Source organism: Rhinolophus sinicus, linkage group LG09 (assembly GCF_036562045.2).
Source record: "Rhinolophus sinicus isolate RSC01 linkage group LG09, ASM3656204v1, whole genome shotgun sequence".
Taxonomy (NCBI): Eukaryota; Metazoa; Chordata; class Mammalia; order Chiroptera; family Rhinolophidae; genus Rhinolophus; species Rhinolophus sinicus.
This window is the reverse complement of record NC_133758.1, coordinates 15,356,227-15,383,593: the sequence shown is the minus strand read 5'-3', so window position 1 is coordinate 15,383,593 and position 27,367 is coordinate 15,356,227. Positions and strand designations below refer to the sequence as shown.

The following is a 27,367-nucleotide window of genomic DNA, read 5'->3' as shown; positions in this document are numbered from 1 at the left end:
ATTATTCCAAAGAGCATATCCAGATACTTTATAAAAACGGATCATTTTCCTTCATGTGTAAAATTATGAACTCATATTTGGGTGGTCTCAAAGTTACTATTTGTTAATAATCTAATGTAATCTTATATCTGCAAATGCTTTATTTTTAAATGTGAGATAATTTATTGAATTATGAAAATGGTATGTGGGTTATGAGCTGGTAATTTGCGTTAAAATCAATTGTTATAGCTCTTTGAATTTTATCAAGTGCTTTCACATACACGCTTTATAAAGCATCACCATAATCCTGTTAGGTAGGTATCAGAACTATTACCATTAATACTTTCATCTGCACGTGAGGAGAAACGGAGATTCAGAGAGGTTGATGTACTTGACTTAGAGCACACAGCTATGAAATGAAGGAGCCACATCTGGCCAAGCCGACGTCTAATACCAGCATTGTACTGCCATGCCCTACCATAAACTAGATGAGGAAGTGTGAGCATTAAAAAGATAAAGGCGAGTATCACGTAGGATGCAAGTACATATGTTATACATTTTTACTTCTTATTCAAGAACAGTAGCCAAATATTTTGGTATTGTGGTAATGCCCAGTTTGAAAAAGTCACTAGAATCCTTCCTATGCTTGAGTTTCCTAGGAGGCATGAACACTTACTCAACATACATTACACTTACACATGAGTGCATGCATGCACACGCACACACGTGCACACACACGTGTGTAAAATGTAGCCATGCACACCTCAGCACCACTAGAGTGTATTGAGCCATCGTGTACTGCAGATCCTATTTCTGTGTATACATATCCACATTTTTATTACTAATTAAAATGTCCAGATGGTAAAATAACACCTGATCCGAGGGGCTTTTAAGTACAGTAATTGTGGACGCTCAACTCCTACATTGTTAACAAATTGGAAAAACTGGCCTGCACTGAGTTTTATATATATTGTTTCCAAACCATCAGTGAAATGCAGTTAAAATTTTAATAATTTGAAGACAAAAAAGCCCATATTAAACTCTTTACCAAGAAAAAGAGAGAAAGATTTTCCATTCAAATCATTACTCTTACAAGAAAGCTCATGAACTTCAGCAGAACCAAATGTCACATCACAGTAATACAATGGTGTTTAAGGGGAAAAAAAGAGGAAAGGAATCAGGTTAAAGCTATTCAATATCTCATCATTTAATGAGGCCTTTTCTCTTCATCTTTTGTTTACAGGTTGACTAAATAATAACCAATTAATTTTTAAATATATTTGTGTCTGTTCTTTTTTTGCATTTTTATACCACATATAAGAACAGATCTTAATCATAAAGCAAAACACTTATTATCTTATATACTTTTTAAAAATATGGATTCTGGGATGACCCCTGAAATTCAAGTTAGGCCTTGGCTCATGAATAATATACTTCAGGAAATCACAAATGCTTTTAAAATGTTTAAGCAGTTACTTCCTAATCCTAAGTGGATTCTTTTTTTCTCAAGCAAACATTTTTGCAAATATTTAGGCTGCTTTGATACGCAAATGTTCTCCCAAACGTTTCCACCAGCCAGCCACTAAAATCTCTCCATAGACCCCAACCAATGGGAAAGTTTGCAAGGGAAATATGAGAAGCAACTGGATGAGAATACTGCCAGGGACACTGGCTTCACTGGCCACAAACAAATGTTGATTTTGTTGCAATACCTGAAACAAAATCTTTGGATGCTTTAGTGAAACAACGACTTTAACATTCTCAGTCATGGGGCTGTAATTCTCCTTGACTGAAGCAATAGCTTCTGGGGAGTGTAAAATGGATCACATACAGGTTTCCTATTTCAGAGTTCAATAACTCCAGTAAATGTGACTTGTTGCTGGACAGTGAAAATCTCATCACTTGAAGAAGTAAATGCCCACAGGAATTAACATGTGCAAAACCAGAAACTGAAAAAGCAATAAATAATGGCACAACTAGGGTCCCAAATCTGAACAGGTACAATATTAGTAGAGTACGTTCCAAAAATGTTCTCCCAAGGGCAAGAGCAAGGGGAGAAGATGTTCCTAGAGCCATCTTTACTACAGAAATAACTCCAGAAATAATTCATGCCAACACAGGATTTCTAGAAGTAAAAACAAAAGGTTGTATTCAAAAATAACTTGTAAATACAGAATGATTGCAATTATTATGACTAAAAACAGTCCTCAACATGCCTTTTTCCTTTCACATTCAACTCCAAAAACACCCCCAAAACCTGCTTTGGGACATAATGGTATTCCCTAATAACAAGTCAACAAATCATTTCAAGGAATGTTTCTAGTTTCCTCGGTCACATAAGTCACCAGAGGCGAGCCCCACTGAAAACACAACCAAATTCCAGGATTCCGGTTGCTAACACCACTCTAGGCATTACTGAGGAAGGTATGAGTTGGTAAACATTTGTGAATTTGGAGGGAGGGGAAAACTAACAGGGAGTTTAGCCAGTGGAACACTGAGTTTATAAAATTAAAATAATCTGAGTCTTGACAACTAACCTGCAGATCCACACTTGTTCCTTCACTTCTGCCATCACTTCCTCATTTACACATATTAGAAGTGGTCAAAGATTTCATCAGATGTGGTTTTGACAATAGCAGCAAAGTGCCTAAAGCCACAGATTTTAATTGAGCCCAAACTACAGATTTTTTTTGGGGGGTGGTGGTGGTGGGAGAACCAATCACAGCAGGAAGTGCTTTAAAAGAAAAAAGGAAACATTGTCTAGAGTAGTTACTCTGCACTTAGCTGTACTGTATGAAAAGAAAATAAAAAAGCTCTATAAAATGTCAGAATTAACCTATCGTTTCGGATTGCTTACAGGTGAAATTCTACCATCTGGATGGGCAGTTTGCCTGCATAGAAAAGAAGTAAACTGAAAGAAAAAAAGAAGTAAAGCCTTCTCCTGCCTGCTCTTTTCACACAATAGATTTTAAAGGAATGAGGACAGAGCCACCATAATCTCCAGACATGACACACCATGTATACACACACACACACACACACACACACACACACGCGACCATGTACAAAGTGTGACAAAATAAAAGTTGGAGAAAGCAAGAGATTGAAATAAAATTATGTTTCTTGGAACTCATATTAGTGAGGAATAAAAACCTAGTGATTCTTAATAGCATAATATGGAAAAAAAACTTACTTTAAACTTCTCATTAAATAACTGATGATACTTTCTATTTTACTGAGATACTTTGAAAAATAAAACCCAGCATATCAAAGTTTCTATCTTACCCTAACAAGGCTTATTTATATTCTTTATTTATGCTGGGCTAGCAACTTTGGGAATTACAATTTAACTTTAAATAAACAGGAAACTGCATCTTAGGAAGTGCCTGAAGTTGCTTTATATCATTCCAGAGTGAAAATGCTTATAAATTTAACAATTTATAAAGAAATATGCATTCTTTCTCCTCTTTTCTTAATCCTTATACAAACCTTTTCCTTTTTTTTTTTTTTAGTCACATCTGCCTCAGCAAAAAGATCTGACTGAGTAATAATCATTGTTTTAACCTAAAGATCAAATCTGAAATCAGGTTAGAACTCTGTTTAGGCTTTTCTTCCTAATGTTGTGGGTGAGATAGAACTTTCAGTTTAACTTTAGGTTAGGATGACAAACACAGCACCAGGCTGGCAAAGTGGTGTTTCGCCAGTCCACAGTCACACATTTGGAAAGCAACACACAGAGGGTTTATAAATTAATAGCTCTCTGTACTGAATGCTTGTTGATATCTCTGTTCTGGGGTTTCTGGGTATCCATTTTGATTGTATAGTGTTTCTTAAAATTACGTTTGAAGCACAACACTAAACCAGAAGTGTTGAGTGAGAGAATTATGGGCACATTCCCAAACTCTTACACTAAACCACAAAGGGAATAGATTAAACAGAAAAAGCACTGAAAAAACAACCATCATCCAAAAGAGAAAAAAAAAGCAAAAAGAAACCCACCCTGAAGAGAGAAATAGAATACTTGCTTTTCTTTCGACTTTATGGGTAGCACACGGAGGGAGGCACCAGGAGATCTAAGCACGAATACGTGATGAAGAGTCGCCAAAAAGCGTGTGGATGAATAAACTGTCGTGGCGTAAATTTGCCAGCTCGAGGACAGAACACAACACGCTGGGGCTTGGCTGTCCTAACATGTTTTACTATGTAAATTTAAATAGTCTCGAAAGGGAAAAGGAAAGGGGAAAAGGTGGAGGGAGTTTTTTTTAATATTAAAAAAAAAAGTTTGCCAGAAATCCTCATACTTGGGTCACACGTAAAAGTACTTTCATTAATGTTATTCAAAAAAAGAAAAAAGAAAGAAAAAAAAAGAATCTACTTCTTAGGTTAAAACTCATCACATGTTTCCTATGATGGAAATTTAGGGGGGTGGTTTAAAGAGTTAAAGACTCCCTACCATTAATTTGCATCTGGTGCTTTTAGTGTGTGTGTGTGTTTTTTTCTTCCCTGAAAAGTTGGCAGAGCCGCCGATTTTCCATAATGCAAGCATTTGGGAATTGTGAGCGGAATGAAACCGATCCAATCTCCTGACTGCGACATGAATTTTCATTAATTACAACCTTGTCAGCAAAAGCATTATCAAAGCTGAATATGAAAATGCTAATGAGTCCTCATTTGCATATTTTTCTTTGTTGGAATGTCATTAATTATTACATTTTATGATGATGAATGCAGCTGTCGAAGCTCTCCGATGCATAATTAGCCATCAGAATGCCAGGAGCCGATCAGCATTTTTGGGTGAAAAAAACAAATTTCACTTCCACTCTCCCCCCATCCCAACACCACCCAACACACACACACACACATACACATCCCTGATGACGACAGTCCTGAGGCTGGACTTTGGGAAAGTTGAAAAGGGCTCCTTTAGAGACAATTAATTTTTGCTTTAAAATTATTTTATTTTTAGTCAATAACGGTCTTATACAATACAAGCAGTTCTTTAAAAAAAAATCGTTATTCCAGCTTAATTAATGCCACGCTTAATTATAACACCATGATGTCAGCGGTTTTAATTAAGTATTGGCTCCGTTACAAAAAAAAAAAAAAAAAAAAACTCACTGCAGTAAGAGTCACAATACAGATTTGTGCAAATCATTTCTGCAATTTTTTGGTCTTCCGTGGTTCATGAACTATTCAGATATTAACAGGCAGCATGAAAACTCCAGGCACACTCGCTTCCGTAGGAGGGTGTACACACGAATATCTCTCTCTCTCTCTCTCTCAAACACACACACACCAGACACACACACACAAATCAAGCAAAGGGGAAAACCGACACTTTCCTACTACATTACTTGGGTAGACTTTAGAGCTTACCTAGTTGACCACTTTTTTGAGCTAAAGTGTAAGTGAAGATGACAAAACATAGCTCATCCTCTCTCAGCCGCTGGGAACGGTGTTTATAAGTAAAAAAAGAAAAACAACACAGAGCAGATGGGACCATTACACATGACCAAACCAATCAATCACAGATGAAGGGCCCAGGTGCAGCGCAGCCGTGCAACAACGCACCATTTCACAGTCTGTCAGACACACACACACGGTCGTTCATGAGTGACCCTCCTCAGCTCCCCCCGGACCTCATCTGGAGCGCTGCGCCCCTCTTGCCTGCCTACGCTCCAACTGACGTCTTCATAATCGCCCTGTCTTTCTATCTGCTTTGGCTCCTGTGAAGAGGAGGATGGAAGGGGTGGCGACTGTGGGGGGGGGGGGGAGGCAGAATGGGGAGGGGAGATAAGGAATGGGCTCATATCATTGTCACTTATGAGGAGTCCAGCCTTCTTCCTTCTGCCATCCGGTGGCCCCTCCCTCCCAAACCACCATCAAAATCACTTCTCTAACCATCATTAAGCTCATTAATTTTTAAGGGTGACTGCTTGGTTGCTGCACCCCAACTGTCTGTCATTAGAAATTTTGTTTCTGAGTTTCTTGCCTGTAAGGAAGAAGGATGTGTATAAGTCAACAAAGTCACAATTAGATCAAAATGTTAGAAATTAATTAATTGGATGTGGTTAGCAGTACATGTCATGGCCCCCAATATTGGTTCAAATGAAACCCTAGTTACTCAAAAGCCTCTGAGGAGCCAACTCTGTCTCAATATTTGGTGTCTTAAGTAATTTCCTGGCCTTTGGCATCCTGTAACACAGACTCATCCAGGAATCACTGAACCCAAATGAAATTGTACATTTGCAAGGGTCATAGTTTATTCTGGCAACACAATTGAAATACCAACTCAGACACAAGTTAAGGATAGGCTCCCTGTTTTAAATTCAGAATTCCTAATTCATAGCTGAACTTTATGTGGCTTTGCACTTTCCGTTCCTTAAAAAACAAAACAAAACAAAATAAAAACAAACATAAAATCTCAGTGGGGAAGAAAATAACCAAGAGAATGCAGAACAGAATGACAATATACACCACTGAAGCACACCTACCACCTTTGAAAAAATTCCCATCACATCACATCGAACAAAAGAGTGGTTTTATTGATTCAATATATTCTTTAATCACGAACTCCTTCTTAAGCTTAGGTAATTTATAACCAAGTTTTTGAGATCTGTTGATAGAGTCCAAATATTGTAAGGAACTGGCTCTGTTTACTCAAAGAATTGAAAATGGATACTTCCGCCAGCTTTAGGGGGAAGTACTCATGCTCACCCAGTGATTGAATGCTCTCAACAATTTATAATTTCTTTTGCCCATTTGGAGATGACGAGTTCAGGAAAGCATTCAAACACTACAAAGAACTATATGACTGCAAAATAGCTTAAAGGATTTATGTCCCAAAATGCTCATGACATTTTAGGCTTTACCGGAAAATTTACACTGAGAACAAGCAAAAGTTAATAAAAATAGACCATGCAATACAGCCACTCTAAGGATTAAGTCACCATTTATGTGCAGTTTCATGTAATGGTACAAAAATAAAATAAAGAGTACAGACTAAGTTGGGGTGAGAAAGTGTCCTTCCTAAAATCTGCATGCCACTCCATTTACAGGCAAAGGCAATTTTACAGAACACTAGGCAGATTGGATTCGTTGAAATGAAAGCTTTGTTTCTTAGCATGGGCCCTTCCATCAATTCAGACATGTTCTCAAAATGGTTTGATGACACACTTGTTTTGGGGTTTTTTGTTTTGTTTTTTTCTTTTGAGGATTCAGTATGCTTTTCATCTCTTTACCATCTAATTTGTCCTTTGAAAACTTTTCAATATTGAAGTAATCATGAGTCTTTCTGTTCCCCAATGTGTCCTATAATTTTTATGCTGAGTCCTTGCTCACGAGGACCCTCATCTCTGAACTCTAAAAGAAAAGCTGAGAATATGTTTATTAAAATCTTCCATAGCGATGCAGAAAAGATCACCTTGTGTTGTGAATATGTGTTTTTTTCTCTCAAGGAACAGACTCTACACATTTGCATTAATAAATTTCTATTTTCAAGCTCAATAGAAATTGCAGCACAAAAAGCAGATGTGTACGTTGGATTCTTTCAAATTAAATTTCCAAAAGCAGAACCTACTCTAGCTCAAGATCAAAGGAACTAAACCATGATCTCCTCCCCCTTCCAATATAATTACAGAGATTTCATTTCTTTTGTTACAATGAGCACAACAGGTAAATCTTAAAGCTGAGGGATAATGATCAGGTGCTCCCGCTCGGCTTTGTGGGTAGCTGCTCACTCTGCTCAGTGCCCCTGCTGTTTAACACTCTACAGGAAGATGGGAAATGCCGAAGGCTCGTCTCTACTTTATTCTTGGGGATTTGTTTCCTTTTCGACACCAACACTAAGCAGGATAGTTCTGATATGGACACAACCCGTCAGACAGCAGGGTTGTTCTAAAGGAGGACCATGTCCATCCTAAAATGCGCATTCAGAAAGTAAATCACAGCTGCAGGTGTCTTCTATCGGTAGGCTACCTAAAAACCCTTTTGGAAGTAGATGGGGGTATAAATACATGAGGAGTGACACTGTCATGAAATGTCATATCCTGGCAGTCCTGTGAAAGGCCAAGGCCCTGGGGAGGGAGAAGAAAGACATGCAAACCACAAAAGTCATCGAAAACTGAGGTTTGAAAAAAAATCTGTTCCACTTTGGAATGATTAACATGATCTATTTCTTTGGGGAATATAGGTAAAGAGAGAACAAAATTTAATGTCAAAACCCACAAAAACAGAGAACTTGGGAGAGAATACCCTCTAGGCTTAAACATCCTTGACAGTGACTGCATTCTACATATGTATTTCTATCTCCCTTTTAAAATTCCTGGTACCTCATCTCATCCTTTGCTGCCCATAGGCATCTGTTCCCCTCTAATTATTTGCCATTTAGAAAAACTCTGCTTAAATTCCTTGTGCATATGTCCCTTGCTTAGTGTATATTTGTGATGCTTAACTATGGTGCTTGGTATTAGAGCAGCCTTGTGTATAAGCATAAAAACTTCCCCACCCCAGAAAAATAATCCAGTATCCTCTCCCCCAAAAATGTATACATACACAAAGTAAATTCAATATAACCGGGATATAAATATGTACTAGTATATACATCACACACACACACACACACACACACACACACACACACACCTCAAAGTCTTGGCTGTTGGTAAACAAAGCTTCTGGTGTGTCTTCCAACCAATGCCTTCCCAATATAAATGCCAGTAATAACATCTTTTACTTTTAAATAGCTAAGGTCTTCTAACCCCTGAAATATTTTTTTGCTAGTCTATGAAATGGAATATGATTATTGTGTATGGAAATATCCTTATTTTAAGGACATTCTCTCTTGAGAATATAAGAAAAAATAACTTGAAAAATCAGACATAGTTTGGTAGCATCAAAAACCCCAAATCAAACAGGTTTAATTCCTTCCCACATCTCTTCCACATAATCTCTTTACCCATTCCTTCATCCTTCCATCCCTCTTTTCCTCTTCCTACCTCCAAAGAAGAGGCACTATATGAAAGGAAAAGGCTGGACTGGAAGCATGGAATCTTGGCTTCTACATTTAGTTCTGCCGATAACTAGGAACATGTCTGTTTCCTCATCTGAACTGGAGTAAATGATCACTAGGCTGAGGAATGATTACCATTAATAATAACAACAGTAGTATTAACAGTAACAGTTTACTGTGTGCCAAACACTTTGTAGTGCAGTGGGGTGACTAACAGCATGGATTGGGGATCAAAGTGCCTGGGTTTGAATCTCAGATCCACCCCTAATGAAGTGATGACCCTAGTAAGTTACTGAATAGCTTGGTGCCTCCATTTTTTCATCAATAAAATAGGACTACTAATAACATTGATGTCATGGGCTTGTTCTGAGGAAGAAATAAGTTAAGACATTAAAGGTACTCAGAATACGCATGTATTTATTCTTTATCATCTGTCTTCAAAACACTGTAAGTTTCACGCAGAAAGGGAACGTCTTTTGTTCACCACTATATTCCCACAGCCTAAAAGAGGTGCCTGGCACATGCATGGAGTTCGTGAATAAATGAATGTTCAGTAAATAAATGAGTGAGTGGATGGATGAACAAACATACCTTGTTCTGTCAGAACCAATGATTCTAAGACTGAACTATTAAATACGTACTAGGTATAATTGATATGGTATTTTGCATGACCTCTTCAGGAAACTGATAATTTATGTGGGAATGAAGCTAAATACAACTTTCATTACCAACCATAGAGTGACAAAAATCACATTAGAAATATATAAGATGAAAACTTTGCCAGGTCAAAGGAAAGATAATTCAGTTATGGGGTTGGGGAGTGGAGTCTTTCTATCTCATGATTCCTCCACGAAAACTCTCGGAAAATGTCAACAATGACCGCTTCATGGTTAAAGCCAATAGACAATATTCAGCTGCCATCTTCCACGGCCATCAAAAAGACACTCTTACCCCCTCCTTTTAAAAAATCTGCTTGACGCCATCACATTTCCTTTTTCTCCTACACCTTGGGCATTCTCTTTCGTTCTCGCCCAAAAGCCTTTAAATGATGAGACTCTTTCAACTGCTAAATCCTCGGTCCACTTGCTACTCGAGACGCCATATGCAGTCTTGTACCTTCAACTGGTATCTCTACGAGGAAGGCCCCTTCAGTTACAGACCTTTCCTCAGACATCTCCGAGCTTTACCCCCTTAACTCCAACCGCCTACTTGCTAGCTTCACTTGAACGGTTTAAAAGTACCTCAAACTTAACACCGAATTCATGAGCTCCTTTCACACCTAGACATTTACTAATGTTCCCTGGACTTTTACAGTGATTGAAGAAGAAATGAAATTAGATTTATAAGAATCTTCTCATTCTAGCTCCTGTGCTAGATGTAGATCTCGTTTAATCCTCATTACAATGCTCTGAGGTAGATACATTATCTTGATTTTTAAGATGAGACTAGTAAGACTCAGAGAAATTGCCTCCACTTCCTCACAGACCATGGTTTTCAGGCTACAAGTCTCGAAATTAAGAGAATGAATAATGTTTGCTGTCAAGAAACAATCATGTCCCCTTAGTTTGAACCTTATAAGCTAGAAAAGATTGTTACACTGTGAACCTCCTGATTCATACTGGAGAGATATTCTGGTGAATCAGTGAGAGTTCTACTCAGGGGAAGAGGGAGAATACATAGCAACATCTTAATCAGATGAAAAACAGACAATAAAAAAGTAATCTTACAGAAGAGAAATATAAATAGGGAAAAAGTTAAAATCTAATTAAGAACTGTAAAAAATAAGGACACTAAATATATCTTATCAATGAGAAGCTACAATGATGGAAATTTTTAAAATCAGTAGTTCTAGCCCTCATAAAAATAAGAAACACAGAACACTGTGTTTCTTATTTTTAAAAAAGCTCACAGAACACTGTAAGTCAAACGAATCCTTAGCAGGGTTTTCCAAAGTGAAACAACCTCATATGGTGGCTGAATCTCTCTGACCCAAGCCCAGGGCCACACACAAAACCAGGACCATGCATTTCACAGAGTCTTCACCTCCATCTTTCCTTTCGGAGTCCCTGCAGAAGCTGCAAGTCCTGTGACATTTTTTGCACAACATGAATGACTATACTTCATACCCTGGCTTAGGACAAAGTATGTAGCCTTTCTTGGTAATGGGTGACATATTAGACCATCATATTCCTCTCGCTCTAGATGAAACTTCCGTCTCTTCCATGATAGTTCTTGAAAACCCCATTTATTTGACTGGCTCATCAGTAAGTCTTCCTCAAGCCAGGTGATTGAGCCCTCATCCCCCAAACCTGCAGACTCCACTGACTCCTAACCTGATCCATCACAGACTATTAAAGCTTGGCCTGCTCAGCTATTCACAGGCAGGTAGTGGCGGCCTGTCTCCTTGGAGTGAAGACCTCTGTGATTGGAATTCCTCGCTCTGCACATGGCTGTCTGGGGGTTTCCAGACAGAGGGAATTAGACATGTTGACCTTAAATGTTACTATATTATTCATATAATATTAATATTAGAACATTCATCTCCCTGTATCCACAGTTTTAGACCTTTGATCTCTCCAGCTGTCAGGGAAAAATATTTTTCTGGCAGAGAGTAAAGTGGATCAAACACTTATCTCCATCAATCTCAGACAGATCCTGTTGCGTTTTCTGGCTCACTAGAGAAAATTTCTCCTCCAGTACTTGCCATGCCAAACTGACCATGATTTGTTGTAGGAAAGGACCGTGGGTGTGTGCGGGAGGCAGAATCGGTAAAAGGCAGCTCACCTTTTGGTTCTTACCCAGTGGCCACACCCTGGCAAATGGTGTAATTTCCAAGTCTCCCACCAGCAAACTGGGAAAAGCAGGTTCTTAGAGCAAAAACAACGATATTTGGGCTCCCAAATCAAACATGCCACTTGGTAGCCATGCAAATCTCCAAAACAGAGTCCCACTGAAGATAAATGAGTAGTCTAATATCACACAGCTGCTAAGCAATCGAGCTGGAAGTCCAACCCCACTCTAACACCGAACCCCACACTTTCCCCATGCCTGCACTTACAGGGATACGAGAGGAAAACAGCTAATAAACGAAAAGAGTAGTGAGGGGAACAGAAAGAGTCAGTTAGCTTTGACATGGTGGATGGTGAAGGATGTGGGTTCCAGACAAAAAGACTAGGTTAGGAAAAATACATGGAATTTGAAGCGCTAGCTTAGAAAGAGGCCAAACCACCTTTGAGCACGTGTAGTTTTGGGCAAGCTCTTGAACTATACCCTACCGAGGTGCTGATGCCTAAGCCTGAAGTGTGTCCGAATTTTAACATGACCCTAAGAGACTTGAAGTAGTTAATGTATGAACTATACTTCCAATCACTGCCAGATTGGAAGATCCATTTGCACATTTGTACGCAGAGTGAAAGCAGTCAAGGAAGAAAGACATGATGAAAGAAAACAGAAAGGGAAATGTTTCCGGAAAAAGATTCCAGGACAAGAAAGTTAAAAAAAAAAAAGCTGAAAGATGCAAATGTTGAGGGTTGCCAGGAGAATGAAGGGCCACATTGTCTTCCAAGACACGAGAGAAAAAGCCAGTTGAAGTTCAGTGGCAGATGTTCTAAGATCAACTACCTCAAATCAAGCAATGCGTTTGAGAAGTCTGACATCGCTCCTAAAATTCTAGGACCCTGCTTCATTTTGTTGCCACTTTTTCTATGTCTTATCTCCTCTCAGGACTATTGGATCCATTTATAATACATTGGTGAGCTTGGACTGAACAGTGAAGGCCTGGAGAAAAAAGATAGTCAGTGGTGGATGGTAATAAGAGAAAAATTGAGTTAGACCCAGGTCATTTCCACCAGCAGTCTAAGGAGAATCAAAATTAGATGGAGGTACTGGGGTGGTCTGCCAAGATCCAATGCTCCTTTGATTTCAACAAATCCTAACATGATGCAGATGGATATTCAAAATTGCTCACGAACCAAGGGACAACTAAAGTCAAGGGGTCTTCCAAAGATACAGCAACTACAGAATCAAAAGGAAATAAAATACAGAAGGGCAGGGAATAGAACAGCTTGGAAAGTCAATATTGTAAAAGAATGTCAATAGGAAAATCATACTGGAAATTTAGGTTTATGACACTTAAAAAGGATAATGCTCATCGATAACAGTGAATAAAAATTTATATTTACTCATTCTCTTAATCAGGTGAAATTAAGTGGCAGAAGGGGAAAAGAAACTAGGACCCGTTGAAGACTTACCATGTGTCAAATCTTGGGCTAGGTACTTTCAAAACTCTGTGAAGTAGACCTCGTTCTCTCCAACCCCCACACACAGAAAAAGGAAGGCCACATGTTTAAGTGGTGGGGCCAGGATGCAAGCCATACCTGTGTGAGTACTGAAGCAGGGTCTCACAAAAAGTCAACAAACTATGTTAACAGTCTTTCAGAGAAATCCATTATTCTACTCAGTCCTCTCCATTGAGAATACGTATTACTCTCATTCTGCTTGAATTCTATTTCTAAATTGTTCCTAAGTGCTTTCATTTTATTTTGCTTAAATTTGTCAAACATCGTAAACTACTTGGGTATAAACACTGAATTCCACAGAGGAGGCTAATTCCAGGCCAGCAAGGCAGTGGACAAATCCAAGTCCTCACCAGATGTGTGCATTCCTAACAATAAAGCGACAGATCCCAGGCTCATCAGCCTCACTTACTAAAAAATAATGATGATGGTACGTTCCCTTGATTTTTGTGACCCTTAATTATTCTTCTTGCAAGGTCTTTTTCTTTATTATTGTGCCTTAACAGTGTGCTGAAATGTTTAAAAACAAAACAAAACAAAAAAATGTCCAGCAGTCATAGGGTGGTCCTTTAACCCTCACTTTTGGTTCACCCATAATCTTATCTTACATTTACTTCTAATACTTCTAATAGTATAATATCTGCCTGGAGTGTCAGGGAAGCAGTCAGGTGTGCTGGTTTAGACCACATGCTTCAGAGTCTGGCAAATCCCAATGAGAAGTGTCTGCTCTGTCTCAATTATTTTAACCTCTTTTTCCCTCACTTTGCTTATTTGTACAATGAGGATAATAACCATTTTTCACAATGGTTTGCTGTAAGATAAAATATGCAAATAACAGCATGATGTTTGGCACATAGTAAGAGCAAACAACTAGTGGCTACTGTTACCACATTAGGATACTGATAAACATTTATGGACATTAGCAAAAAGCATTATGGATGCTGTCGGACAAAGGTCACTGTCATGATGGACAATCTAATACTCATGGAGCATGGCTTTGATTTGCTCTTATGTGAACAAGTAAGCTTCATATTTCTACCACAGATATAAAGACTGGACCTTACTCCGGGCTGTTTTGAAAATGCATGCCTTTGGTGACATGGAAAGAGAACGGAGAACCATAAGATGGACTGTTTCTCATACATCCAGCTGTGTGTGCTGTTGATGACAGCACCGTCCATGCAAGACGCACCACACAGTTTCAACTGCACATATTTGTGTTATGTCCAGTGGAAACATACATCCCCTGGGTGGTTCCCAAGGCTTTTGCTTTTGCTAACATATTTTAGTTCTAAACAAGCCTCCTTGTTTTATGACCTCTTCCCTCTGTACCTTTCTTCCCGCTTGTGTTCCTTTCGTGCTCAATCATCCATGTGCACAACACTGACAGGGCCAGTGCCTCTTCAGCTGTTACCCTCGAGTAGTTTTCCAGTACTTTATAGGCTACATGTAAAGGCATAATTCCTACCCACTTGCAACTTTTATTCTAGAGGAAAGCAAACAAATCAGCCTAAGACTGCCAGAGTAAAATAAGTTTTTCAAATACCTCTCACTCATTGAATATTTTCATTCAATGCTTTTACAACTGTAGGGTGAACTCAAACAAATCTTTCTTTATTCACTCTGCTCAACTATATTTCTCCTTCTGCTTCGATATAGTGACTTCTAGTATTCTCTTTGCTCCTTATTAATTCCACCAAAAAAGTATTCACCATACTAAAATGTACTTACTTGCAATAATTCATCTCGAGTGACAAGCTCATGTCTAGTTTCAATCACTACGTAGAATATTTGTTTGTTTGCATGGTTAAAAAAAATCACGCATTTTTTTCTGTTTAGTGAGATTGTCAAAATGCTACAAGTGAAAAACCTGGTTTTGGTAATGAGTTTTAAAAACAGGAAGATGGGCCAACCCCTCCATACTGATCATCTCTCAAATGTTCTTATCTAACGTTATAGATGAGCCCTCTATTCTTAAAGTGTATCTGTGAGATGAACTAGAAACACTGGTTGCAGTGAACTTCAGTACTTTCCCTCAATGTGGTATGCTCATTGCTTAGCCCAAGGCCTGGTACACAGTGAACGATCAATAAACATAAATTATAGGTAACCTCCAACTTTCCCTGTAAATGTAGAGTTATCAATAAATCTAACTGTAGCCATAAGACCAGAACTGGAAATGATTGCAAAGTTATTTTTATTAAATAGTCTTTGATTTGGCTCAATGTTATTGGCAAATGCTGAGACTGTCACCATTTGGACTACACATGCTTCTGGCTTGTTTTCAAAACCACGAGCAACATGTTTATGGGTTGTCTCTCCCACTTGAACAAAAGCTCCACAAGGGCAAGCGTTCTTTTCTGCTTTGTTTCCTGACGTGTCCCAAACGCCTGGCACCTCGTGAGTGCTGAGCACATATCTGCTGAATGAATGACAGATGCTGAACACGGCTTGTGAAGCCCGTCACAGTTGGCCATGGAGAACCTCTTCCTCACACGCTCCCTCTCCCAGCGCCCAGTCCTGGCCCTTCCTTCCAGCCTTCCGCAGATGAAACGCCCTAGGCCTTTAACATGCCTCTATCTCATTCTCACACCAGCTCACTTTGCCTGACTGTCTCCTCCAGATAATTCAAATCTGAACTTACGATGTCCACTTCCCCAACTTCCTCCGGGCTACGCCCCACCCTGCTAGGAGCCCTCTATTTCTCTTGACCCATTTGCTTCCTGTGTCTTCCTGGTGACAGAAAGCCAACTCCAAGGATGTGGTATTCAAGTGTGTATCCCCAGAGCCAAGTCATGTCACGTATTTGGCACAACGCTGGTGTTCAGTAAATATTTGATGAACGGAATGAATGAATGACTTAGAGACTGAACGAACCGTATGAAAGAACCATAAGCAGCACATGTCTTCTCAGATATTCAGAGACATTGATACCAATCAATACATATAAGTCAAATAAGCTTACAAAGAATGTAATTTAAAATTCAATCAACAAATATGCTGCTAACCCTTCCGTAAGTTATACGTATTCTTGGCCTGTTAAGAGTAGGAGGTGCCTTCAAATGAAACTTCACCCATCAAGATTGTGTCATTAGAAAATAAGTCTGTAGGTAAAGGAATGGTTATTAATAGCCTGAGAAATAATTTCACATGATTAACAACTTAACCACTTTATTCATTCAAATATAAGAACTTCAACTCTCTCTAAAGGCCAGATTTTCAACTTGCCAAAAATTCTAAATAAACGCAGGTGTTAATAATTTCAATGGCAAAATGGAATATACTGTGACATGTGCAAAAACAAGTCAATACCTAAATTCCACACATTTTCCTTAACTTTGGGCCACAAACTACAACACATATAGAAGCCTTTAACTGATTTCTCTCTGCATTTTAAGTTTATTAAATTAAATATACAGAATTCAACAGAAGCAAAAAAGTCTATCTACTACTGTGGCCAAGATGTTAGCTGGAGCCTCACATGAACGGCTCTAAAACTATGGCTGTGAGCAGCCAGGGGTCAGCTCTGCGTCCACAGTGTGATCAAACAGCATATGCAAGAAAAATCCAAATCAGACCAAAACGGCTTTATCATTCCAAAGGTGATAGAACATACAATAAAATACCCTTAATTATCCACCTCACTATTTCACCGATTATGAGGTGGGGAGCAACTCATAAAACAAGTTACAAAAACTGGGACTTGTGTTCCTTTTATTGAACAGGTAGCCTTAAAAATATTTTATTGTGTACAATAGGTTGTACAATACAACAGAGTTATTATTACAAAGTTTAACAAAATCACCTAAGTACTTGAGAAAAACATACCTGCCTACTACCAATTTGAGGCTAAATTCATAGCATTCTTAGCTAATCCCTAATAGTAAATAGCATATGGCAAAGCTTCTCTCTTCAATGTCTCTTAGTCATAGCTGTATATTATAAAAAATAATAAATGAAAGTTCTTTTTGAAATATTTATAGTACCAGCGTTTCTCTAATTTGGCTTGTCTTTCCTATAAATTAGTAAAATTACATCAACAATTTTCCTACAATACAAGGAAACTCATTCCCACTCTATATACATAATGTATAATTGTGAATCTACAACAGTGAATGTCTGTCATTCACATCATCATTACCAGAGGCAAACCTTTAGGACTATTAGATTAGGTCTATCAATTTGAAGGGCAAATTTAAAAAAAAAATCATTTCAGACCTTTCTGGAAGTATGCACAATTTTACCATATTAAGAACTATCCATGTTCTATTACCTAAAAAACTTATTCATTTATGGCATAAAAATATCTTGATCTTGATAGTAAATAGGTGCTAAGTATGTGATCGCTCACTTTTACTGAGAGAAAAGGAATCAGAAGGATTTAAAAATAATTAGTCAGTTCAAGAAAAATGAACAGTTTTGAAACTAGAATAACAGCTCTTTGAGGCACTGTGTAGGTCAGAGATTCTCAAACCTGGCAGGACAGCAGCGTCACCAAGAGTACATTTTACGTTTGATGCTCGGATTCCAGCCCAGACCTACAAACACAGAACGTCTGTAGGTGGAGCCCAGGCATCTGTATTATGTGAGTGGCACAGAGGTAACTTAGATGTACAGTAAGGAAAGATGAAGAGTGACAAGATGGAGTGCAGGGGCCACCAGTAAAGGATGCCATTCATCAGCTATACAAGGACATTAGGAAATAGTGGGACAAAATGATATCCAAAGTAAACATAGGCCAAGATATACCAAACCTTCTTTCTGGTTATCTGCCCAGCCCCTGCTCCTACAGCACTTGCAGGTGGTGTTGGTGTTGCTATGTTTATGGTTGTCTCATGCATGTGAGTCCCTCTTAATAAGATGGCAGACTCACCCAAGTTTGGCAGTCCCCAAAATAATAATCGATTCCCAGGGAAATAACCAATCAAATTGCGACTGGCTCTATATAAAAGATGAAAAAAAAAATGACAAAAGAAACAGTGACGTAGCTTAGCTGATCCTTCTCCTATGGGTGAACATACGCCTACCAGCTTTCAGCGACACTGAAACACAGAACAATTACGTAAGATAATTACATAAGATAATCAAGAGCTCATAGGGAGTCTGTTCCAGCCAAAGGTCACCACCTACAGTCCCGGTAGGAAAGATGGCTCTGGAGATTATTTTATTTAGAAGATTTTTGGCTGTGGGAACAAGGTCCTGTAGGACGACACTGCAGTGGGTTACAGTTTCTTTACCCCTCTCATACATGCTCAGAAATAAGGTCCCTGAGACATCGCTTATATTCCATTCTTAGGGAGCAACTAAAGCAAAAACTGAAAGTTGGAATAGCTGATGTCAACACAGTGACGCCCTCCTCACAGTACTATCTATATTGATGAGGGGCTTAAAATAATCTTTGAATACAAAGCAAAGACAGATTAATTCTGGGATGAGAAATGGAAAGGTCTTTTTTAGTAGGTAAGGTTTACTGGGCCCAAAAGTTTATGGAGGCAAAGAATGGGAAATGGGATAGTGCGAAGGCAGACAACCGTGGTGACCTTGGTGTGGGAGGTGTATGCACACCTGGTCAAAACGCAGGAAGTGGGGAAAATGGAGGAAGGAAAAAGTACATTGGAAGTACAGACTCTGGCCTGCCCAAGGCAAGAACTCAGTGAACCCCAAAACAGCAGTAGGAAGTCAAGGATTCCTAAACTCATTCAAGGGCAGCTGGTAGGGAGCAACGAGCAAGAAGTTTGGTTTGGAACTCTGAGGAGACTAGTGAGCTTAGAGAGAGAAAGCTCCCGATCTGAGGACTAGGAAAAGGCAGCAGAGAAACACACTGAACATAGCCCAGCAAACAGAAAAAAAAAAAAAATGAGGTCATCAAGCTCCAGACGTTCCCCAGCAAGAAGCCAGTCAAAAATAAGGCCAGGAACGATAACAAAATTAATCAATGCACTTTCTTTTACCTGGCAGGAGGTAGGATTGTTTAAAAGAGTGAGGAAGGAACTTCAAAAACCCTAAGGGCATGTCTTTTTCATGCTATGTTTCATGAACTAGCACACTGTATGGCTAAGAAATATCCAATAAATACTGACTGAATCAGTGACTCAGTAAATACCCTGGAAAAAACAGTAAGACTTAATAAGCACTTAACAAATAATGACATTAAACACTGAGCATAGTGGGTAACTCAGACTGAGAACTTGGGGGACAAAAAGATGTTTTGGTTTTTCAGAGGCCGCTTAAGATCATTTTTTAAGTACACTAGCTTATTCCCTTTAAGAGTAATTTCAAAGGAGATAGTCTAATGAATTAACTAGATAAAACAAATCCACAAAATTATTTCCAACCATTCTAAGCACCACAGTTAATTGCTTTTCTTCTTCTTCCCAGCTTCTTCATTCTCCTTTTTCAAGATTTTTAGGCATCGACTGCTAAATTTTAGGGTTTTATTAGTTTTTCTTCTCACTCTTGCTCACCTGTTTTGGCATGATCCTGATTTGTTTTGTATTTCTTCATTCTCCCCTGGGAAATTCATGTCTGTTTCTGGCATCTATCCCCCATCCTCTTCTGTGAACACTGAGGTGAAACATTCGTTTATTTTTTAGCAGTGTCTTCATTGCCTGTCAATAAATTACCCTTTCTATCTCTTCGAGGCTTGACAATCCTCTTTTCAGACCTCAGGTTCTTCAGCTGCTTTCAGAAGCAACTCATTATTATTTACCATCATCTCATAGGCAGTCTTCCTTTTTCCACTCTTTTAAGGAAATTTGGGATTTCTTTAATAGTCTTAATATTTTCCTGTAATCATGCCAGTCTCCTCCTCTATAACACTCTATGTCAACTGTGCCTCTTTCTTAATAGATAATTGCTTTGTGCTCTTCAGTTTCCAAACCTGTTTGCTTGATAGTTGGAATACCCTTACGAAGCATAACTTTAGGGCATCTGTTTATTGAATTTCTCTCTAACTATGCATGCCCTACCCACTCCAGGAGCTTTTTCTTTCGCTACTTACCACTCGCCTCCCCCTGTTTTTTCTCATTCTCCTTTATAGGGTCTCAAGTTCAAGGCTGACTATCACATTTTGTTGCAGGGGACAGAAAGGCTGCAGCTCTACTTACACGCATCTGCATTTCTCAGTATTTAGATCAATGGCTCAGATAATATTTGCTATGAAAAGCATCATTAGTTGACCAAATCTAGTGCAACGATCAATTAGATCCAAACTCCTACATGTGTCACAAATTTCCATAACCACATCAAACTTTCCTGTTCTTTCTTTCCCCTCTCTAGTTTGACCACAGACTTGCTAAAGCCTCTAGCTGGATTATCATCATCTTAAAATAGCCTCCAATTCTACACTTCCAATCATATCCTTTGTTCCACATAAAACTTAATCAAGAGTAGTTTTATGTAAGTTTCTACTTGTACATAATGATAAATCGTTTAAGCTACATTCAGTACATTCCCAACCATTATTTTTCTTTCTAAACCATCCACACAGATAAATCACATTTTATCTATGTCGTTATTTTCCATCATGTCCATATTCTAGTGGTCCTTACTATCTGATAGGCAGAATTTACCTCTTTTTCCATTGCAACTTTTTGTAAATTTTAATTATTAGCCAGTATTAGCTTGCACCTGTAATTTCAAGTGGTGTCCATTTCTTCTAAACTAAAAAATTAAAGAATGAATACCAGGAAGTTCCCTGATTTTTTAATCAGTGCTTATCACCCATCTAAATACAGCAAATTATAATGTGTGTGTTAAAAATTATTTCTCAAATATAAACTATACAAAATAGAATGGCTTGAGCTATCTGACAGGCAATAGTTGATACATATGATGAAAGTGCACAATAGAAAGATTTTACCCCTCCAATGTGGAAAAGACTAAAGAAACTGAAAAACAGTATTGAATACTGTAGCCAACCAACCAGTAGAAACTGTACAGCAGGCCACAGCATAGTGTGAATTTATGTGCCTATTTTAAATACATGCAAATTTGCGCAAAGAGAGAGTGACTTTCCTAGGATCACTAAGAATCACAGTGATCTGGTCTAATTGGTGATGGCGTTTAAGCACCACATTTAACTGGATTTTCTTACAGCACTAATGTTCCTCCACTGACACAACTTAACAGGCAATGTATTTACAAAACTATAATAGCCTGAAATGAATTAACAATGAACAATGTGCAAAATAGTCAATTACAAGCTTAAACTTTAAACAAGCACTTACAATGAAGATTAAAAAAACTATCTTGGCTATTGGGTCATTTTCCAGGCTACTAACTGCTAAACCATGTGCAGAACGTGCTTCCAATTTAACCATCCAGATTTTCTAAAAAGGCAGATAGCTTTGCTCTGCAGGCAGAATCAACTTGGTCTTCAATTTGATTTTTAAAACAAGGCAGTTCTACAGAAAAACCAATGAGCTATTTGCTACAGATTATCTGAAAAAGAAAAAAAGGGGAGAAGTAGGTTTTATTTTAACGACCTTAATTTGTCTGTCAATGAAAGTGAAAAATATAACCTTACTTTGGTTTAGAAAAGGGTCGTGGTTCAATAAATGCAAAGCCCCTTCCGTCTCCGAAGAGTAAATAGCCACAAGTCTAGGCTCTTTTGAGATATAGCAGTGGCAATGGTTGCCAATGCAAAATAACATGCAGGATGTCATGATGATTTTAAAAAGCCACAGAGAAAATGTGAGTGTTCCCTAACTAATAAACCATCTCTCAGGCCTTACAAATAATCAGATACAATGAAATCTGAAAGTGTCACTTTCAGAATGGCTGGCTTCCCTCTCCCGATGGCACCAGATCAAAATCTACACACAAGGAAATGACCGGAACAGAAGCCAGGTGCATGGAGGAACATTTACAGCCTGAGTCTACAGAAGTCCTACACACTGGTGTGGTGAACCAAGAACGGTTATCTTTTTTAATGCACCATTTGTACATTTTGTGGGTATGACAAAATAGAGGAAGTCAAAGAAAGTTTGTCCAGAAAGAAGTCTACAGCTGCAAACACTGTGCTGATGTCCCTGATGACTTGTCACCATTGTAACATTTATTATGAAATCAAGTCAGGTTGACCTAACCTTGGCTCGGGTCCTAGACCTTGTATGGGGTTCCACTGCTTGGTTATAAAACAGGTCGCTGGATGCTAACCTATTCTCTCTCTTTGGTAAGCCTGGCTATCAGCGTTATGCCCTGCATTAGGGTTCTGCTCTTAAAACTCCTTGGGAGCTCAAAACATGGCTCTCTCCAGGGACCTTTCTCTCACAAGAACTGTGTTCCCTAAAAGTTATCATGAGTCTAATTTTCATAGACTAAATCTAAAGGCATTTTTTTGGCAAACCCTCTGTAAAGGAAATAATAACCTCTCAATTTATCTTTAGAGTTAACCCAAATTTTCGTATAATCTTCAGTATGTATAATTTAACATCTGAGTTGCCTGGTAATTTTCTGTCTTAAAACTAGGTGTAGATAAAGGGAGACCTAGGACTTTTCTCCAGGTAATTTTAAGATTTTGTTGTTTGTTTTGAGTTCTTTTCTCAGAAGACCCAACAAAGTAGCCAGTTGATAACTATCAGCCAATAGCGACTTTATTCATCATCACATCCTATTTATTGCTTGATGAATTAGGCTAATCACACAACTCAAAACCAAGAATGACATTTGCTTCTTCTATTGGTCACAGAAAAACCATTGGTCTCAAGCTTTTCCTCCAGAGAACAGAATATTAACAGTAAAGAAAATGATTCACAATTATAGAAATGGCCCCTATTAACTCCCCACGCACACTGCAATAGTAATAGACAACACTTACTGAGTACTCATGATGTTCTAGGTAAGCCGCTATGCATTACTTCATTTATTTCATACAACAAGCCTCCCAGAGAGATTTTATAATTATCTTCAACATATAGGTGAAGAAAATATGTGGAAAGGGTACAGTCGGGATTTAGAGCCAAGAATGCACAATGCTGAGCATCACGCTACACTGCCTCTGGTAATGACAGTGAAAGGACAGACTCGGCATATTTGCAGACCAAATCCAACAAGAAAAACTCTAATACGTATAAATATAAAGTCCCATTCTACACAAGGACGTGGAAGATCTGATTACAAAGCAATTAATATTAAAAACACTTAATGATTTTAGTGGACTGCAAGTTCAATTTTCAATCAATGCTAGGACATGGGTGTGTAAATGAAAACTTAGACTGCATTTATACTAAAAACAAAATCAGACCCAATATTAATTAATCCAGATCTGGAATGTTGAGGTAAGTCCTAGATTCACCACTTGGAGAGGGAAAGAGACCAACTAGGGCACACACAAAAGACAGTGACCAGGAATATGAAGGGCGGTAAAAACCATGTTCTATGATGTGTTAAACGTTTCCAGTGACACTTTTGAAGGAAGCAAGGATTATCATCCTGAAAAGAAAGACAATACACAATCCTCAGTAGCTTCAGAGGGAAAAACTAGTATTCCAGGCTGACAGCTACAGAATTGAGGACTTTATGAAAGTCAGAGCTGTCACAATGCAATTAATTGCCTTGTCAGTAGTGGCTTCCCCAATGAAGTGATTGCCCAAACAGAGGAATGGGTGTGCCTGTTGGGGATCCATTCATTCATACATTAGTCATAGTGTCATTTGTGTGTCAACAACTTTGCTAGAGCCTCATCTAGAAGGATTCCTACACTAGAAAAAAAAAGCTGATATAAATCAGAAAGAATACAAGAAGAGCTCTAAGTTCCATTCCACTTTTAAGAATCTGTGATGTCTTACCAATAGGGTGAATAAATTAGAGCTCTGAAACAAGAGTTTAATTCTAACCTATCTTGGTAAAAGAAAGGAAGGAAGGAAGGAGGGACAGAGGGACAGAGGAAGGGAAAGACAGAAGGAAAGAAAGAATTTAAAAATAGTATGCTAGGGATGAATGATTAAATATAACACTGAAAATGATTATGGGATCAAATCAAGAATTATCCAGTTTTCTTTAAAATACCAAATTTGTAGGGGGGAGAAAAGATGAGACAGAGGCCTTTTTCCTTCAATTTAAGATCTTTAGAGAGCAAAAATGATTAATCAGAAAATAAGTTCACTTTTCTCTCTGGTAACTTATCCATTCCCATGACTTCAACTATCAAATATGGAATACTGTATGCCAAATCTGCAATCCCAGCCTAGAACCACCCACAGACATCTCAAAGTCATTATGTCCAAAACTGAATTTACCATCTTAGTCCCCCATAACCTACTTCTCTCATATTAATGAATGGTACCACCATCCACCAGGTGGCTCAAGCCAGACACCAAGAAGCCAAGGATGACCCCTCCCTTACTCATCAGCTATCAAGTTCACCCATTTTCTTCAGTTTAATATCACTCAAATCTATATCCTCCTCTCTCTGATTCAGTTCAATCTCTCATCATTTCTTCTTGGAATTGCTTTAATCACCTCCTGAGTAATCTTCTTGCTTCTCATGTTACCTCCTATTTACACTGTTGCTGGAGTAACTGTCCTAAGCCATAAATCAGATCATGTTATCCCACTATTTAAAATCAAACCTTGAGTAGTTCACCACATGCTTCAGTAAAAATCCAACTTCCTCCATCTGCTATACAAGAAAGACCCTTTGTTTTTCAGGAGCCAGGATTCTAACCCAGCTTCCCCTGTCATCACTTCCTCTGTAGACTTATGTCTCAGTCTTTTGGAACTACTTCAGTTTCAGGTTTCCTATAACATTTTCTAGCTTCTACACTTCTGCATAAGCATTTCTGTCAACATGGAATTTTCTTTTTATACCTGGGTAGTTCTAACTCCTCCTTTAAAGCTCAGCTTATTCGTTACCATTTATAAGATAGCAAAATTCATGTTGCTTCATCCAATGAAGACCATTCCCAATCCCCTTCTCTCCTGCCTCTTGAGTCACAGAGCTGGCTGATGCTGTAAAAGTTCGCTTTCCCAGCTTCCCTTGCAGCTATGAGTAGATATCTGTTAGAGATTTAGCCAACACACTATTAGCAGAATTCTGCTCAAGGTTATGAGAATGCTTTTTTTTTTCTTTCTAATTTTCCCAGAATGGAATAGATGTAGGTATGGATGCAGCTCTAATCTTTTCCTCTCCCACCTTCTATTGTGAACTCTGACATGGTGTCAGGGGACCCGCAGCCATCTTATAAGAAATTCAAGATGAGAAAAAAGCTGAAGAATGAAAATCAGCATGCGGAGGAGGGCAAAGAGGAGAGGCAGCAACACTGGTGTGCTGAATCCTCCTACCCCACATATCCCCTTCAGTGAGGGAAAAAACCATCTTTATTTAACTAACCAACTATTATCAGGTATTCTATTTGTTGCAGCTGAACACATGCTTAACTGTAACTGCACCTTCAGGAATTCTTTCCATAGTCTCTACAAGTGAGGCAGTGCAGGGTGGTTAGGAACAAGGGCTTTGGAATTCAGCAGATCTAGCTTTAAATCTGGAACCCGACACTTACAACAGGTAACCTAATCTCTCTGATCCTCAATTACACACCTTGTATATGGGAATAACAATGCTGAAAAAAGAGGCTTATGGTGAGAAACAAACAAGATAACATATGTAAAGTGCTTAGCAGATAAGTGGTATGCAGTGTACACCAAAACATTTTAGCCGTTAATATGAGGAAGCTGATGGTTGGTAGCCCAGAAAGAATCTAACAGCACCCTGTGCGCACACTGGTTATTCCCATAATGCCCTGATTTATAATCATCTGATAGCGATCTGATTCTTTCTACAGACTGTGGGCCATGCCGAAGGCAAGAAAAGTGGCATGTCACTATGGAGTACCTAATGGGGCAGGAGTGGGGGGGAAGGGGGCTGTATGGCACCGACTTTCTGCAAGTATTTGTTGGATGAATGAATGAATGAACCAAAGACTAATATACGTGTCGGAGTTCATCACCTGTTGATCTTCTAGTACAAATGGAATTAATATAAGTTAAACACACACACATACTGAGGACAATATGATTGCAGATATGCTGATAACACATTAATTTTACTGATGAAGCCAATCAAACTGTTAAAGCAGTACAATATTCTGCTTTGCTTTCACAAACATGTGATTTGCCCTCTCCCTCACTGCTTTAAGGGAGCATTTCCTTCCCGTCTGAAAAACAAGACAGCTAAAATATGAGGTGTAAAAACTGCTCACGATACAACCAAACCAAACACTAAACTCGAGATCTCTATCTTACCTTCTCTACCCCTTTGGATTTAGCCACTAGAAAAAGGCTCTCCCTCTGAATATCTACTTGTGATGAAGTTGTAAAATGAACAATCCCCATTGTTTTGGGGAAATAATGTGGGGGATGGGGTAGCTTCTTTGGCAAGTCAACTGTCTCCAAATACTGAAATGTGCCAAAATATTTTTTCTAAGCAGTGTTTGGTCATCTGTGGTCAAACCCACACAAAATAGTATTGTATGGGAAGGCTATTTAGGTTTGACTGCTAAAATATACTGCGTATTCCCGATGACACGGAAAACAGCGTTGAATATAAAAACCTGCCCTCCCTTTGTCATTACGATTTTCACAAGTACTGGGAGCATTTTGTTTTTCTATTGGGAGAAATACTCCTGCATGGTAAGGAAAGGTGATCTGCTCTGATAAATTTTTAACAGGTGCTTAAATTTATATATTATATTCAGCCTTACAAGCCTACACTAATTATTAATTATCCACCTAAGTGTACGCTACTTTACACATCCTGCCCCTTAACTAGAGCACTCAGAAAAGCCATTGTACTTTGCCTGACTAACGGACCATGTCTTGAATGCCAAATGGCCTAGCAAATGCAAAGATTTCCCCATATGTACACTTTGCAGTGCTAATGTCTATCCACTGCCTATGCAGACCGGCTGCGTTTCCACAGGCACATTCTACCTGGAGGACCATGGGTAACTCAGGGAGGGTATCTAGGAAAGGACAATAGCAGTAAGTTAGAGCTAATTTAAAAAGCAGTTTCCCTGAGTGTTTGCAAGGGACATTACTGTGTGGTTCCAACTGTAGGAATCGTGAGTTCTCTTTCTTATTC

General features: G+C 38.6%; 1 protein-coding gene across 28 annotated transcripts in view; it reads right to left on the bottom strand.

Moving 5' to 3' along the window:
- The window catches only part of TCF4 (transcription factor 4), a 345,626-nt gene that overhangs the window by 191,335 nt on the left and 126,924 nt on the right, over positions 1 to 27,367 (bottom strand). Inside the window, exon 1 of one of the 28 annotated variants that reach the window (XM_074339934.1) lies at positions 5,356 to 5,428. The exons of 23 other annotated variants lie outside the window; for them this stretch is intronic. The gene's annotated coding sequence lies outside the window, so the exon portion shown is untranslated. Of the gene's footprint in view, positions 1 to 4,004; positions 4,183 to 5,355; positions 5,429 to 27,367 lie in introns of those variants that run through there. 4 more of the 28 variants (XM_074339932.1, XM_074339938.1, XM_019722160.2 and 1 more) reach the window with 4 other exon arrangements.